The 16315-nt window shown below is 39.0% G+C and overlaps 1 long non-coding RNA gene across 5 annotated transcripts in view; it reads left to right on the top strand.

Annotated features, from left to right (window-relative positions):
- LOC117819807 overlaps nt 1–16315 on the top strand; it is a 73069-nt gene that overhangs the window by 55864 nt on the left and 890 nt on the right. For 2 of the 5 annotated variants that reach the window (XR_004632631.1, XR_004632635.1), the window contains 3 exons: nt 5236–5376; nt 5653–5772; nt 12554–12657. This is a non-coding gene — a long non-coding RNA (uncharacterized LOC117819807). Of the gene's footprint in view, nt 1–5235; nt 5377–5652; nt 5773–6166; nt 7080–12553; nt 12658–13917; nt 14612–16315 lie in introns of those variants that run through there. The other 3 variants (XR_004632632.1, XR_004632634.1, XR_004632633.1) reach the window with 3 other exon arrangements.

Below are 16315 nucleotides of genomic sequence, written 5' to 3'. Positions count from 1 at the left end.
CATCAGGGTCACACACCTCCCCTCGCAGTCGTTTGCCAGCCGCTTGCAGCTGAAAAATGGAGCTTTCTAGACTGGAGGGGTTTATGAACAGAGATAGCTTGACACAACCATTTGTTTGGCTCAGGTGAATACAGCCAGACAGTAACAACAGTCCCCACTCTGCAGCAGGGCTTGCACTATGGCCAGATCCTACTGGACACTCATTTCTCAGAGACGATCCAAAGCTTAGCACAGATACACTGCTACTGTACTGTGCCGTACTCTGTGAGGAGCTGGTCCTCTTTAATGTATTTGATTTACTTTAATAGCCTTATATTTATATGGAAGTCTGTGGAAGAAGAAAGTTGAAAGAGCTTTAGTAGTAGTAGTAGTAGTGTTTTATTCAGTCATCATACATAAAATAAAAATTTTCACATTACAGACAATTTCAATAAAGCACCAGTAATGTTTCAAGTGATGACTGAAAAGGCATCAGGCAGAAGCATAATGCTTATTTAAGCCTATCCTGTATTTTCCACAAATAAAGCTACCAGCTTCCCAAGTTTAAAGAAACAAAACAAAACAAAACAAAAATAAAACAACAGGTAAATCATGAACACTTATAGCCTTCAATAACTGCAAACTATTTTTTGAAAACCTAAAGTGAATCACAAGTTTTTAAATGTATACTGGCATCATTCCACAGTTTAACCCCAACAACACACATCTTCTTTTAATACCCTTTTTAGCTATTCGTACAGTAAACTTACAGATACCTCTCAAATTATATTGACTCTCATGAATTAAAAAGAACATAACATGCTTTGAAATTCAAAGACTTGTGTGTCGGAAATAAAACTGGCTGATGCATCATATAAATGTTTGATGTTTATATTTATGTTGAAGTTGACTTAATATTTCTTATTTAGCATTGCGAGCATCAGAAGTTAAGTCATAGCTTGAGTTTTCAGGGGGGGGGGGGTCGTGAAAAATTGCAAAAAAGTTTACAATTTAAAAGTGCTTCATAAAGAGAAATATTCAGCATTTGAAAATTCCTTCCAGAAAAAGAAGTATTTGCAAATTGTTCTCATATGAAAAGTTGAAGTACTTCCTAAAAGAACTGAGTGTGCTCTGTCAGTGGTATACGGTCATTTGGAGTTATTTCAATGTATTTGGGCTAGCTTAGCGACCACATATATCAGTGAATGGCTAAACCTGTAACACTGAATCATAATTTATGAATTGGCCTGCATTAAAGTTCAGAAAAAGTACCTCAGCATTCCACTCAAGTACAGTGCTTTAGCTGCTTACTGCTATAGGGTTGGGAACATAGACTGTATAAAATATGGACGTAGTATCCGTGACATCACCCATCTGTTCCTGAGCGCTGTTTTGAAGCCAATCGTCAGCTGCAGCCATATTGGAAATGCGGAACTCAACCAGGCAGAGTGTGAAGTAAAGAGGCGTAGTTTGAGCCTCCTAGCCAACAGCTATGTGTTCCCGTCCGGGAGTCAAGTCAGTCAGTCATGTCCTTGTAGGGCAAATACTCGTAATCTTAATATCTTCTGAACCGTCGCCTTAGAATGTAATTCACCCCCCTCTGTAATAGAGAAATTAGCTACGTAGAGCCAAGCTGTTTCTTGACCCAGGCTGTAAACATGTTTATTAATGCTGCAAAGATCACCTTTTTTGAATTGGTGTCTATGTGATTTCCTGTGTTTCTGCAGCCAGCCTCAAGCGGATTCTCGATGAATTGCAGTTTATAACACTTCCTAATGGGCTTCATAGTTTGAGACCTGAGGTTGCCACTTGGTTGGGAATCACCAGGGGCCAAAGGGTATTATCGTATAATCGTGAGACAGGAAATGTGGGGAGTAGAGAGTGGGAGAGGACATGCAGTAAATGGTCGAGGCTGGAATCAAACCTGCAACCCCTGAGACAAGGGCTATAGCCTCTGTATATGGGGCATGCTTAGACTGCTAGGCTAACGGCACCCCTGTAATTGTGATTTTAAACATATTTTTTATATATTGAGTATAGGGATGGGTACCGAATTCGGTACTTTTATAGGGACTGACCGAATTCCGTCTGTACTACCGAGTACCGACTCACCTAAAAATCAAACGGTACCATGTTTCGGTACCTGAACGCATCCTCGCGACTGTGAGGGAGTGGAAGTGGAGGCGATTTTCCATACTTTCGCCCTGTTATAAAGTTCTAGACTGATCGGGTGGACCTCTCTGCTCTCTGCATCTGCGCGGGAGCGCGCCAAATGGAGCCTGCAGCTGATGGGCGAGGCAGAGCTGCAGGAGGATTAAGTTGAGACGGACTCTCTCGCTCTGACTACCTGCCCTGTTTATAGCCGTTCCTGTGTGGGTGAATGCCCAACAAGTAAGTTATTTATTATTAAACAAATTCACATTTATTACCACACAAACACACAAAAGTACTGAAAATTGGTACCGTTGAGTACCGGTACTGATTCCCAGGTACCGGGTATCAGTACCGTATCGGTTCAAACCTGAAAGGTACCCATCCCTAATTGAGTATTGCGATACCATACCATTAACTGAACATTGTGTCCCCTAGGGAAAAAAACCCTATTCCAATCTGTTTCATCGGATCTCAGTCTATTCATCTCTGTTACACCTGTACCCTTGTATTACAGTGTATTCCAGACTAACTGAATGCAAACATGTATGGAAGACCATACTGTTACAGGAGTTAGACCTGGTTAGAACTGTTGTGTACTGCTCTCATCTAAAGATTGTGAGACAGCAGCTTCAAGTCACCTGTAACATAATAAGTGGTTATAGTTGCGTATGAATCCACTGCCCACGTGTTGTAAGTCAAAGCAAACTCTCCTCAGCTTTGAGCTTCTTTTCTCTGCAGATCCTTGATATGGCTGTGTCAGCGAAATGACATTGTGATGACTCACATACCTGGTTATGATGTCTTTATCATGCAACAAATGTTCTTGTTTTCCACCACTTTGATTGGCGGCAAGTCTTTGCACATCAAGTATGTGATGTTTTCTTCACTGGTTCTGAATTGGGGACAGCTCTGACAAGCTCAGTGTGTCCAGTGTTAGCATCTAATGCTATCTCTGAATGGTGGTGAGTGAAGTGAACCTTCATGTATGTTGCATTCCAATTAATTTTAGTCCTCCAGTACCAAAGTATTTAGTTCATATTTTAGATAACCCGGCAATTCATTTTTGTCCCCTGTGGAGGACATGCATCTTAGCCATCTAAGTTAAGCACCATATATGCAGTCTGTAAAAACCCCACTGTCCTGTGAAGAGGACATCCTGGGCCTTCTAATGATGTCTCACTTGTGGGGGTGTGGCCAACAGAGCACATGAACTTTCTTTTCAAAATTGCTGCAAGCTCAACTTCCACATTTTATGGCACCAAATGAGGTTTTTTTTTTTGCAGATATCATGTTTCTCTTGCAAAACAATCAAATTGTTTCTTCAATATAAGAGACTTAACCTCAATGTAGTAAGATTTCACAAATGCACAGTGATTTTAACCCTTTCAAAACACAACTTTTATTCAGTGTCCTTTGTAGTGGACAGCAGGACTAAATACATCTGTGTTTAACCAATTTCCGTACTCCAGGAAGCAGAGGGCTGTGTGAGGCTGAGAGGATTTTGCATGCACACACAAGCACACTCACACATGCACACACACACACACACCAAATATACATGCAAACACACACTCACACATGTGAGGGACAGATGATGAAAATTGAATTAACAACACTATTGAATTTTCTTTTTCTGTAATATGTTATTATCTAGAAAAAATAATATCAAAACTTTTTCTTCTGGCTCTCAGGAGGATATATAAGAAAAGTATTAATACTTGGCAGCTGTGAATAGAAACAACTTTGCCATGCAAAATATTGAGACACCATGCTGTATTGATTTTCCCCTGCCCCTACTGCATACAAACACAAGTAAAGAAACATAGTATGTGATGACATTTAGCTTGTCTTGTTTCTATTTAAAGTGTTGTACATTCCTCTATTCTTCTTCCACCTCACAATGAAAGGTTAAAATGTTGACAGCCTCCGAGCACATCTGTGAGTTTCACGGACAAAAATATCACGGTAATAAAAACAATCAGCTGTAAATAATATGCCCAAAGCCAGACTGTGTTGACAGTGATGTTATCACATTCTTCCCTCCTCTCTTTATTGACTGCGCCTTGTGCCTTCACATAAAGACTTTTGCTGTAACTCTTGCGCAGACTGTCTCACCTTCTTTGTAATATTCATGGCTGCATGCATGCGGCTATGAACAGAAGCAGCCCCGACACCTTGAATGTAATGAATTTGAATGTGTGGCTGATGCAGTATTAGTCTGGGTTACTGCTCAGCCCTGCAGGAAATGAATTGCCCTTTATTTAACATTACAAATTACAGGTGACCCACCGTGAGGAGAGCTGTGAATTTGAAAGGTACGACAAATAGATTTAGAGGGGCAATGATTCTCCGCTAGATTCCTGTTGTGCAAATGCGAGAGATTAAATGACAGAGGACATTAGGAAATAATTTGTGATTCCCACTGTGATAAACGTAATGCGGTTAGCAGGCAATGAATATGTCTGTTTTCGTCACAATTAAATTAAATTAGGTATTAGATTGCATTACATTGATTTGTTGTATTGCAAATTGTCATGTTGACGGCACTAGCAGAAGGCAAATGAGGATATAAGGTTAGCATTGCTGCAGGGGTGGATTTGTTTGTGGTTACAATGGAAGTGCTTCAGCTCTCATTAGACATTCTGGATCCTTTTCTGAGGATTAAATCCTCACTTCTTTGTCACTTTGGTCTTTTTCAATGCTGATGCTAGCAAGAAATCACAGCTAAAAGCTGTACAGTGAAATCCTCTTTTTAGCATGGCGGCTGAGTCATACTGTGGCCACTTTTAACTTTGTTCTCTCAGAGATTCCTGAGCCAGAGCTCGCCACATCAGTCGCATGTTAGGATCATATTCCATCTGATATAAATCCATCAGTCCCCTCGCCGACGTATCGAAGCAAATGTGTTCAAACCGCTCTTTACACCATTTCAGGCTCCCTCTCCAGCCAGTGACTCGTCCTGTTGAGTAATGAAGTGTTGGAGTTCAGTAATGAGACTGTTTACAGGGCGTGCTTGTTTCACATGAATCAAGCCCAGTGTGTGGTTAGATAAATACCAGCTTGGCCCTGCACGAAGCCAGTCAAACCTTCTCCTCCTCGCAGGAAATGGCAGCCAAATTCCTGTGGAATGAATGAAGAGGAAATCTGCGAGTGGCAGCCCGCGCCACCAGATCGCTGTGAAAGGAGAAGGGTGGAAAAGCCGAGGCCTTTCCTCTGGCGTGGACCTGGGCCAGGGCTCACTAGGTGAGACTGATGGAATAATAATACACATCCTGAGTGTTCTTTTCATTAGCAGCACGGTTTCATGTTTTTCATCATCCTGCTGAGAGAAATGGAGAGACCCTTATTTCTGAGCTGGACAAATTACCCTTTCCCCTCTGGGAGATGCAGCTGCATTCAATATTGTGTGTGTGTGTGTGTGTGTTTCTCTCTCTCTCTCTCTCTCTCTCTCTCTCTCTCTCTCTCTCTCTCTCTCTCTCTCTCTCTCTCTCTCTCTCTCTCTCTCTCTCTCTGTGTCAGTGTGTTGTAGATGGGGGTAGTGGCTGGATGCGGGGATTTCCTGTGGAAATAATAATTAACCACAACATGCACACAGGGCCTTGGCTCTCCCACTAAATATTGTCTTTTACAAGCGACCAGGTAAGTGGATTCATCTCATTTCCTACACAAGATTTAGATGTGAAGCAAACGTCCATTAGGACATAAGGACTATTAGTTTAAAGCCATGACCTCAATCTGTCAGTTGTGTAAACCTTTCAGTCCAAGCAGTTTGAACTGAATTGACAGCATGGCTGCCTGTATTTAGCCAACATTATCAGTGATTCATTTTAGTCCTTAACATAAGCAGTCCCTCCATTAACTCCACCTGCAAACACCTCATATCCCAGGTGACCTATTTTCCCAATTACCGATTCCATCACTCTGCACTCTGCTGCCACATTAGACATCGGCAGACGTCCAGATTAGCCCCGATTTCATAGAAACTCCTTCTCACTGCTACATAAGCGTACATTTTTCTGCACTCTTATTACAGAGCACACAGAGGAAGAGTTACAGCGCCTCTCAAATGAAACAGGCTTGAGTGATAAATCTCCGGCGCTAATGCACACGCTTAAGAGTTTTTGACTGTAAATAAAGTCATGGGAGACATGCTGTACTTACATGGGAAAAGCCTGGAGGAAATGACCGCCCCCCCTTTGGAAGAACATATGGGTGTGTATGTCTTCAGCCAATCAGGCTGCATGTTTAAAATGCCTCTTCTTTCTGGGAGACCTCAAGAAAGCCTCATTGCAGCCTAATCACTCTTTTTTTGTGTGGTCTAATATAACTAAACATTTCACAAATTATAACCCAACATTACAGGACTCATATTTATTAAAAACATCTCCTCTTATAATTAAAACAAAACAAAACACGTACATTATTTCAGCAATAAGAGCAGCAGAGCAAACAACCATTTCTATGCTTGTCAGATAACTGGGATGGTGTCCATTTCTGGGTCAATATATTTTTCTTCCCTGTGATCATCAAAGCACCATCCATCTCTCTGAGCAAACACAGGTGACACCTTAATTGCCTCTAATAATACATTCATCCTGTCAAAACCAGGTGAGAGTCAATCGTTTCCACTGCAGCTATTGATGTTTACACCTTATTAGTGTTCATACAATGAAGACACAAAGATGTTAGATACCTCTGAGGATAATCAGATGAGGTGACAGTTTACCTCAATCATGGTGTTAGAGTTGCTTCCATTCATTGTATTTTTATGTTCAATCACACTACTATACAAGAAACTAATAACAAACTGCAATCTTGTACAGCATTGCACAAATTTAAGATGCAACATGACCACTTGTACACAGATACCGTTATCAAGTAAATATCGGCTGAAATTGCTCCGTGACCACATCAAAACAAAACCAGTTCTTTTTATGTTTTTTTCTAAGGGCATGTAAAGTTATTCTTTTTTTGAACAACAATAAAAGATGACTGAATTTGAAGACTAAAACAGGCATTATTTGGTATTGTTTAAGGCGTTGGTTGAAATCCTCTTTTTATCAAAAAAAGCTATGTGATAAGAGAGTTGGAACCTTTCCATGGGAATTTATGGGAATAAACCAGTAATTTTCTAAATTGAAGGTTGGCTCTTAATAGGGAACTTAAATATAGTTGGGGAAAATATGTTTTAGCATAATCCTGACTAAAACAACCAGATTTCTTGCAAGTACAGTTGAATATTTATGCTAGATTTCTAGATTCCTGCAGAGACTAGGCTTGAAAAGCTTACGTGAAGATGCTTTTTTATTTGCATGCAGAATGGGACTTTTTTGGAGGGAGAGGGGCTCTTTTCATTTAACATTTTGAATGGGACTTTGTTGGGATTGTATTTTTGTTAATTTTTAGAATGGGTTGGGTCGGGGGGATGAGTAATGTTTAACTCAACATTCATGTTTTGGTTCTTCAATGAAAGAATTGATTGTTCAATAAAATATTTAACACTTGATAAAGTTCTACCTACAAATAAATCTGTTTTAATTGGATTGTTTTTGATGGATGTCTACTTACAACAAAATAAATATTTATGCTTGGATATGATACCTTTCCATTAAATTATCCTCAATTCCCTGTTATTTCCCATAAAATCCCATAATTCCCATGGAAAGTTTACAATTTGTAATATTTCCCAAATTCCCCAGCTTAACTTCCCATGGAAATTTACTGGAAATGTTCCACCCCTTTGCAACCCTATATGTGATACATATTTATGTTATGTTCTTTTACTTGTCTCTGCTAGTGTTGGAATACCTGGTTACTACAGCCAAACAAAGAAAAGTTCAATAACAGTTAATGTAACTTATTTAAGCAGGTGCAAATCTAAATCAAGCCAGTCATTCAAAGCAGTGTGACTGTCAATGAGGAACATACTGCGTTACTTATATTAACATTTTAATCCAGAAGGTATATCCTATTGAGTTTTTTTACACCTACCTCTAAAGCCACTTACTATTGTCATCATTAAACAAATGTACAAGAGGACAGTATTCTGTCTTCACTGCTTTTTTAAGAAACCTCAGTTTGGGGAAAATGTAGAACAAATAATAACATTAAAAAAATATATAGTGTGTCAATCAATGTAAACCTTTTTTTATTGTAAATAATAGTTTGAGTAGCATTTTTACCATTTGAGATTGGGTGAGAGATGATGAATAGTGAACTGGTGGTTATGCAAATTTGAATCCCTCTGTTTCGTATCGGGGTCTTGTCCAACCTGAAGGGATTGCATGACCACCAGCTCACTATACAGTATCCTGCTTATTACCAAGCTACCAACTAAAGGCATACACATTTTGAGACAAAATATTGATTTCATGATGATTTTACTGATTTAAAACCATTTTTTGTACAGCAAAAAAACAGTCCACAGTCGGTAACGCCACCACGGCAATGGGTTAATATCAGCATCATTACAGTACAAATAAACATCAAAGTGAACATTTCAATTCACAGAAAAGTTTAAAATTTTAGCCTACTTATTTCATCTAATATATAACATTAAACTGTAAAATCCCATTCAAGGTGACATCAGATCAAGTACATGTGACTTCTGCAGGAACATTTCTGTCCTCATTCACCCCCTCCTTCTTCTCAGGGCTTTTCAGTTGTCAACCTTTAGAGATAAATGACTCAACTGTCACAACTTTTAACACTGCTGCTCTCATCACTACCGCCTAGAGATGCTCTCCCCAGCTCTGTTGACACTGCCTGGATTGCAGGACAGGATGTTGCTTCACTTTCCCCCATCAGAGATGGTTTAGGCTCAGTAGCTCCTCAAGCTGCTCTTACATCTGTTCCCCGTTATTGTTTCCTAACTCTGGAGACCAGCCTGAGATGAGAACTTTTTGCCACAGTGTCAACAGGAAGAGGTGAAATGTGTGGGAACTTTGTGGGTTGATTTGATATAACTTGTGTTTGGACTGTCCCTGGTGTAGCTATTGCTATTGAGAATTAGTTGCTTTTCCAGTGAGATTTTTACCAATCAGAATCAAGACTTTAATAAAGAATAAGTGCACATATTTAATTTTTACATAAGATAGGATAAAGTTTGTCAGCCAAAGTTAAACCAAAGATATATATATTTGTTGTGCCTCTTATTTTATTCCTAAAGTGTTGTGTATAACTTGCCGAGTGTCTTCACACAGTCCCTGCTACAAAATACAGCATATGTTTTGATGATGGTCATACCAGCATGACCAGTATCAAAATACAACCTATGCTGTTTTTGTAGCGGGGTGACTTAAATATGGCAAAGTAATTGAGAGGTACAAATCCATACCTATCTAAATGCTCATTTAATGGGTTATTTATAAAGTTTATACAATAAACAACTTATATAACAATATATTTAACATTTTGTTTATAAAGTAGGAGTTTGAAATTCCTTGATTCAAACTCAAAAGATGTGCTTCCTGGGTAAAGTACTGGCTATTTAGATGAACTCTCACTGAAGTGGAAACCACCCTCACGCAGACCATCAAGTGCTAATTGGTTTGGAATGGAGCAAAGGTATCAAGGAACAGACTCCAGATGACACACCACTGATGGGAATGTCCTTTAAGTAAATGTAGCAGTCGGCTCAGGCGCACCGCACCATGCTTCATCTACCCGAGACGTCTGATTACGCAAGCACCATGTGCCAGCTGAAGCACGGAGCTCCTCTGAAGTGTAATCTTTGCTTTAATGAAGTGCACTGCTGCAGTTTGCAGTTCTGCTCTGGTTCTGTGTGAAACTTATCCGCCTGTATATGTGGGAAAGTATCTGAGGCAGCAAAGTCCCGATGGGATGCAGTACAGATGGAGCAATTAAAGGCGAGCCAAAACAATTGTCTTTTTTGAGCCAGACATATTGAAGACTGAGTTCAAACAATGCATCGCGTTTAGAATATTTTACAGAAGTTTAGAGAAAACAATATAACTAGCCACAGGAGGATGGGGAATGTGAGGCTCAAACTCAAATAGCCAGCAAGTCTATTTGTTTTGTTGTTCAGGGAATTTATATTTTGCTGTTGAGTGCATCATGAAAGTGAGAGTGTGTCTAAGACAGCTTGTGTGAACATTATTTCAGGCCAGTTCTCCATATAACATGTCATAACAAACACATTTCATCACTTCTGATAGGGTTGGTTTTAAGACCTCTGCTTAACATTTTCATCTGATGTCATGCTCAAGGTGAGAAAGTACAATACTACAATACAGCTGTTCCACTAGTTTTAAGTTGTATAAAATTAGGGCATGTGTGGAATTATTATCACATCACTACCTCTTGATTGATGAGCAAATAAAAAGACACTGAAAAATGAAAATATAAACAGACATTTTGAGTCAAAACAACATATTTTACTACCAATTAGCTACTGTCAGACAATCACTAACGTTAACCACCATAGGCTGACGTCATACACTGAGTAGAATATGTAACAGCTAGGAAGGACCTTACACCTCACAGCCAGAAGCTCACTTCCAAGCTAACTTAATATTTGCCAGAAGCGTATCATTTAGTTAGTAAGAAACATACTCTTAGCTAACTTACTGTTAGCCAGAAGCTGAGATGCCATCCTGTCCTGGGAATAATGTGAGGCATGTGACGGTGCATTGTGCTCATGCATGAACACTAGCATCTTTTTCACTTTAGCTGAATGTCTTTTCCTCCATGGAGGAAAATACAAAAGAGGATCGCCTCATGGACTGGCCTGCCTGCTTACCCGATTTCAACCCGACTGAGAACTTGTGGTCAATAATAAAGAAGATAATTTACAGTAATGGCAAGAAATACAGCTCAAAAGAGCCTCTTTGGAAAGCCATACAGGGTACAGCTCACTGTGTCAGCAGAGAAGTCATCAGAAACCTCACTAAACCAGTTTACCAGTGACCTCTGACCCTCACTGAAAGAAAAGGAGGTTATATTGGACATTTGAGAAACACTTTAGATTTGAAATGTTTTAAAGACTTTAACAGTTTTATTTTGTAAACAAATTTTCACAAGTTATGTGAAAATTAACCCTAAACCTAACCCTAACCCTAACCCAAGTTATATGCTCTTGTCACCAACTTGCATAATCATTTTGCAAACTAATTTCTGCAGATTCTGCATTTATTTAAAAATACAGCCAACGTATTTTGAAAAGCATCATTTTAACCACACAGTTCAAGAAATATATTTACTATCTGACTTCTTGACAAATTTGAAACCGACTGGTAACACAGTTTTTTAAATATTCACAAAAATGCAACTTGCATAATAATTTGGAACACAGTGTATGTTAGCTTGGACGTGTACTTCCTAGCTTACATAATGTAAGACATAAATTGATAAACTCTTCCATAGAGAACATTACATTAGCATTGCTAGCATTAGGGGTTGTAGAACAGTAGCTAATAGATTATAAAACATGTTTTCGTGTTAATTTTGGATGGTGGACCTCTGGATTTTTACAATCTGTTGTATTTTTTGGTTCTCATCATTCAAGAAGCAGTGACTAATGACAGGGTTACATCCTGAAACACAGCAGTATGAGACTATAACAACATGCAAGCTTCCCAACCCGAATGTCACGTCAGAAGGAAATGTCTGACATTTAAATGTGGTGAATGCTTTTTATTTAAGAAAAATTCAAAATAGAGTACTAGCTTTGGCTGAATCAGATGATTTTTGCATGCTACCAAACAACATCTCCATGGTTTCATATCAATTAGAGATTATTCTGAAAAGCATAAAGTCTGTCCTGGCACATCGACCTCTAATAGGCTGACTCCTCCGCTCAGTGGGGGAGGGACAGCAGCGGGAGGGAGTTGTTGGAAATTGTATTTTCTTTCTCATCATGGGGTCGTCTCCCAGCTCGCTGAGCTCTGGAAATGGAGTCGAGGTTGATGATATCAGGTCATAATTAATACGCAAATCAAATTCCACCCACTTGGCAGCCGCTCTTATTTGATTATTTTGTTGTGGACTAACAACACATAGCACAGTCTTCTCCATATGAAATATTATGAATTGTTTATTGTTTGTATTTATTTGCCCACTAAAAACACATTCAGCTGAAGGATAAAAACTTTTGAAAATCATCCGTACAAGATCTCATTTTCATTCATAACATCTTCTTTTGCAAATGTGCCTCTGAAACACTGATTTCTCTGTTTTTGAAACAAATGCCCACAGGTTGCTTTCAGTTTTTTTGTACATCAGTGTCAGTTACCTTTCTGATGTTTTGTGCTAAAGGTGTGTTGCTGCAGTAGAGGCACAGATGGCTAACGCATCAGACACTTTTTACTGCTCTTTATTAATAACAAATAAATAATCAATCTGCATGATAATGATACAAGAAAGTAGAGAAGTTACTTGTTGCCTTTCTGCTCTATTTCAGCTTGTTATAAGAGCGGTAGCAGATCATGAGACTCAATGAACATCACTGCGTCTTTGGGGAGATGCAGACAAAGAACGTAATCTAATAAAAAGTTCTAAAAACAATGAGTCCTCTTTTCAGCAAAGATTTGAGCTGTGGTAAAGATACAGATCACAGTTTGACAAATGATTATGATGATTTTGATATTTCCCACAGACAATTCTACTTTTTCATTTCCTGTTAAATTGTCTCAGCTGCTGTCCCGTCGTGGTGGGCTTCCCTCCCTGTCCCGTTGTCGCGCTGTGGTTTTATTAAAGCTAACATTTGTCAGCAGGAAGATGGTTGATATGCAAAACATGGAGCGGCTCGCACCTCTTGTTTTAGTTTAGTCCTACTGACTGAGAAATGAGATAATAGGAACGCCATGCTACCACACAACAGATAAGAGACATGAGTAATGTTCAGAAGATTTTGGCGTTATTAGTCTTTATTATATTTCTTTTATTTGTACCTTTGTGTGTTTTTGAGGAATGACGTCGCTGATATGAAAACAGTACGCTCTCAGGGTGAAAGTTTTATTAAGTTATTCTTAAGGATCAAATGAGAATAATATAGGATTCAAGTATTTCTGTGATAAAATATGTATCAATAATCCTCTATGGTTAATAATGGATCTACTTTATGACTCTACTGTGTATAAATCACAGACAAATAAGACAACATTATGAAATAAGAGATACAGATACTTGTTATAGCATTGCTCACTGAAAGGTGACCCTATTTGGAGCTTTCGGCCACAATATTAATGAACAATTATTCATCACAAATGTGCAAAATTCATACATTTCCTTCCTGTTACACCATGCAATTGCAGCCCAAATGTCAATGTATTCGAGGCGTCACATGATTCCTGGAAATTAATCTTACGCCTTCATGCACCGGATGAGATGACTTTCACAAGACTTGTTTCTAGATTTTTAGAAACGATTTCTTACCCATTTAATTTGTTAGCCTGCGTCAGAGAATGATGATAACAATCAGGCTTTAAAAAGTGATGTTGATGACAGCTGAGCAGAGCTAGAGGTCAAAGAAAACCGCTTTTAATTTCTAAAAAGTCTCATTATGTTGTGACTCAGACATTCAGGACGTAAGCCTAAGCAACAGTTTTCCAGTAAATTATTATTTGCTAAAGCATTCTTCATCTTAATCTGTCCCCCTCTGACTTTGTGTTTAACTAGATCTGTAACATATGAAGGTGCAAACCTGTATAGTTAAAGGGAAAGGTAATTTCTCTGAATATAATTTCTGCTGGCAACATGAAGCGAAAGGAGCATGCTGTGTGAGGAAATTGTTCTGCTAAGTGACTCTTCCCCTCACATTGCCAGGCAGCATCTCCCCATATAAATGGCCGTCTGGGCTATTTGTCAGGAACACACATCAATCTTGGTGTGTATCGCCACAGAGCCAGGAGGCGAGTCGGTGTAGGCTGCTGTTACTCGTCAGAAATGTGTTGAGTCTGTCTCCCCGGGCCATCCTCGGTCTGTACAGGAGAGGAACCGAGCTGCAGCCATCGTTCTGAAGACTGCTCACTTTCATTAGAGAAGTCATTACAGGAATTACAGGAGCCCTGCCAAAGATTCTTACTTGGATTATTGTATTTGGATTTGGCTGAATTCATCAAGCATATAACTGTAATGCTGCAGTGATTGTTGTGAAAAATGTGTAACTGGAGAGAGAGAAAGGGACTGAATTGATTCTTTCTAATCTGTGTGATAACTGTGATGCTTGTTTTTCCTCTTTGCATCTGTGACTTTCTGATTTTTGGCCTTCATAATAAAACCCAAGGAGGAAATGCAGAGAGGAAATACAAGTCTGCCTAGCACTGTGGAGAGTCTTCTCTTAGACCAGACTGTGTTTTTAAAAAGGAAGCGTTAAAAGCTTTAACAAGTTATTATTCACACTTAATCCATTTAGTATAATCCAAAAGGTACCCTTGAACACTGAGCTTAATTTTTAGGGACTCATGTAAACTAACTGTAGCACACCAAATTTGTATTAATGGTTCCCCACACATGCTCCCTTCTCCTTTGTTTCAGTAATGTTTGCTCAAAACCACAGTACACAGCAGTTTTCTGTAACCATTGAGCGTTTATATAAATCATGAGGCTACAAATTTGTGAACTTATCTGACTCTTAAAATTCGATCAGTGGGTTAGGGGCTGAGAACAGTCAATGTAGGAAAATCACTGAAAGGGATTGAGTAGTTTGGGTCCCATGCCTGTAGTTTTTTAAAAAGTTACGTCCATGTTAAATAAATTAACTTGAAAATGGGAAGTTATTGACATGACAGCGCCTTCTGAGCGTGGATAGAAAGCTTATGGGTTTTCAGCACCTTGTGTCTGTAACAATCTACAGGTGAAATCTCTTGGATCGTTGCTCTGTATGCTCATGTCTTAGCTGACCATTTTAATGTTTCTTATATCCGCTGTGTGAGTCTGAATGTTTAATTTGTTTATGTATTTTTTGTGCCATTATGCCCTCATGGATAGGACAGCTGTAGAAAGACAGGAAAAGTGAGAAGCAGAGAGTGGGGAGTTGATAATGGGAGAGGTTCCTTTCTGGTGATCAATTAATGGTGCTTAGAGGAACAGACTGGGATTATCTGAAGGTTTCTTAACAGTATCATGGTTAACAACAGCCGGCTCAAAGGAGGCAATACATATGACAGTGGCCCAACAATGACAATGATTGTATGTCAATATCTATTCTACGCAAATCCACACATGGAAATCACAAGTTTAACCTAGACAGTGAAGAGCAAACCTTTAACTTGGGAAAGGTCAACAAAACATTACACAGGTCAGAGTCAGTGGTCAGCAAAACATGTAACTTCAGCTTCTAAGATTACTACCTCTGATCAGGTACATACCTTTCATGGTCAATAAAGAACATACTTGCATCATAGTGAACTGAAAAAGATGTGGATGCAGCATTTAAAGATTGTAGAGAATATACATAATACATAATATGAACACAAGAGTATAGAAAGATGGGTCGCGACCAGGACTGTATCCTCTGTAAATGGGACGCACCCTTTAACCACAGAGCTAAACAGGTGCCTCAAGTCTGTTGAAACTTTTGTGTTTGTGTCATTCTTGGCCGGGGATCACTTTGAAAAGCCACCTTTGATCTTAGTGGGGCTAACCTGGCTGAATAAAGGTGAAATGAAAATATTGAAAGGCTGCCCTGGAGCTCACAGTGGCTCTTCAGAATATTCTTCAGTAGATAGATTCACATATTCACAACTGGAATTAGAACGCTCACATTTCCATTCGTCATTTGAGTACTTGAAGGAGGGTCTGTTTTTATTTTTAAATTTGGATCACAGACTTCGGCACCAAATCCCTTTTGAAAGAATTTCAAAGAAAACAAGAAAGAACCGTCATTTTCTCCAAGATGAAGGTGAGTCATTGCTAATATATTTTGTTCCTCCAATTCAAAACGAAGAGCCTGTATCAAATGAATAATTCTTTGTATTTCTGAAAATTCTTGACCCATGCAGTCAGAGCCTTTTACACACGTTTCAAATTAAAGCTGGAAACAAAGAAACATTTACATATTTCTTCTGTGTAGTTATTTTCTACGATTCAGTTGTCTGATAATAATCAGTTATCATAAAAGTTGCATATCTATATGTGGATTTTCCTCCTCCACTCATTTTTCATGCTTATATTGTCATGACCTAGAAGAAGAAGAGTGTGTGTTCAGGGGGATGTTTCTGAT

Source organism: Notolabrus celidotus, chromosome 10, assembly GCF_009762535.1.
Source record: "Notolabrus celidotus isolate fNotCel1 chromosome 10, fNotCel1.pri, whole genome shotgun sequence".
In the NCBI taxonomy this organism is placed as follows: Eukaryota; Metazoa; Chordata; class Actinopteri; order Labriformes; family Labridae; genus Notolabrus; species Notolabrus celidotus.
This window is presented reverse-complemented; position numbering and strand designations above follow the sequence as displayed.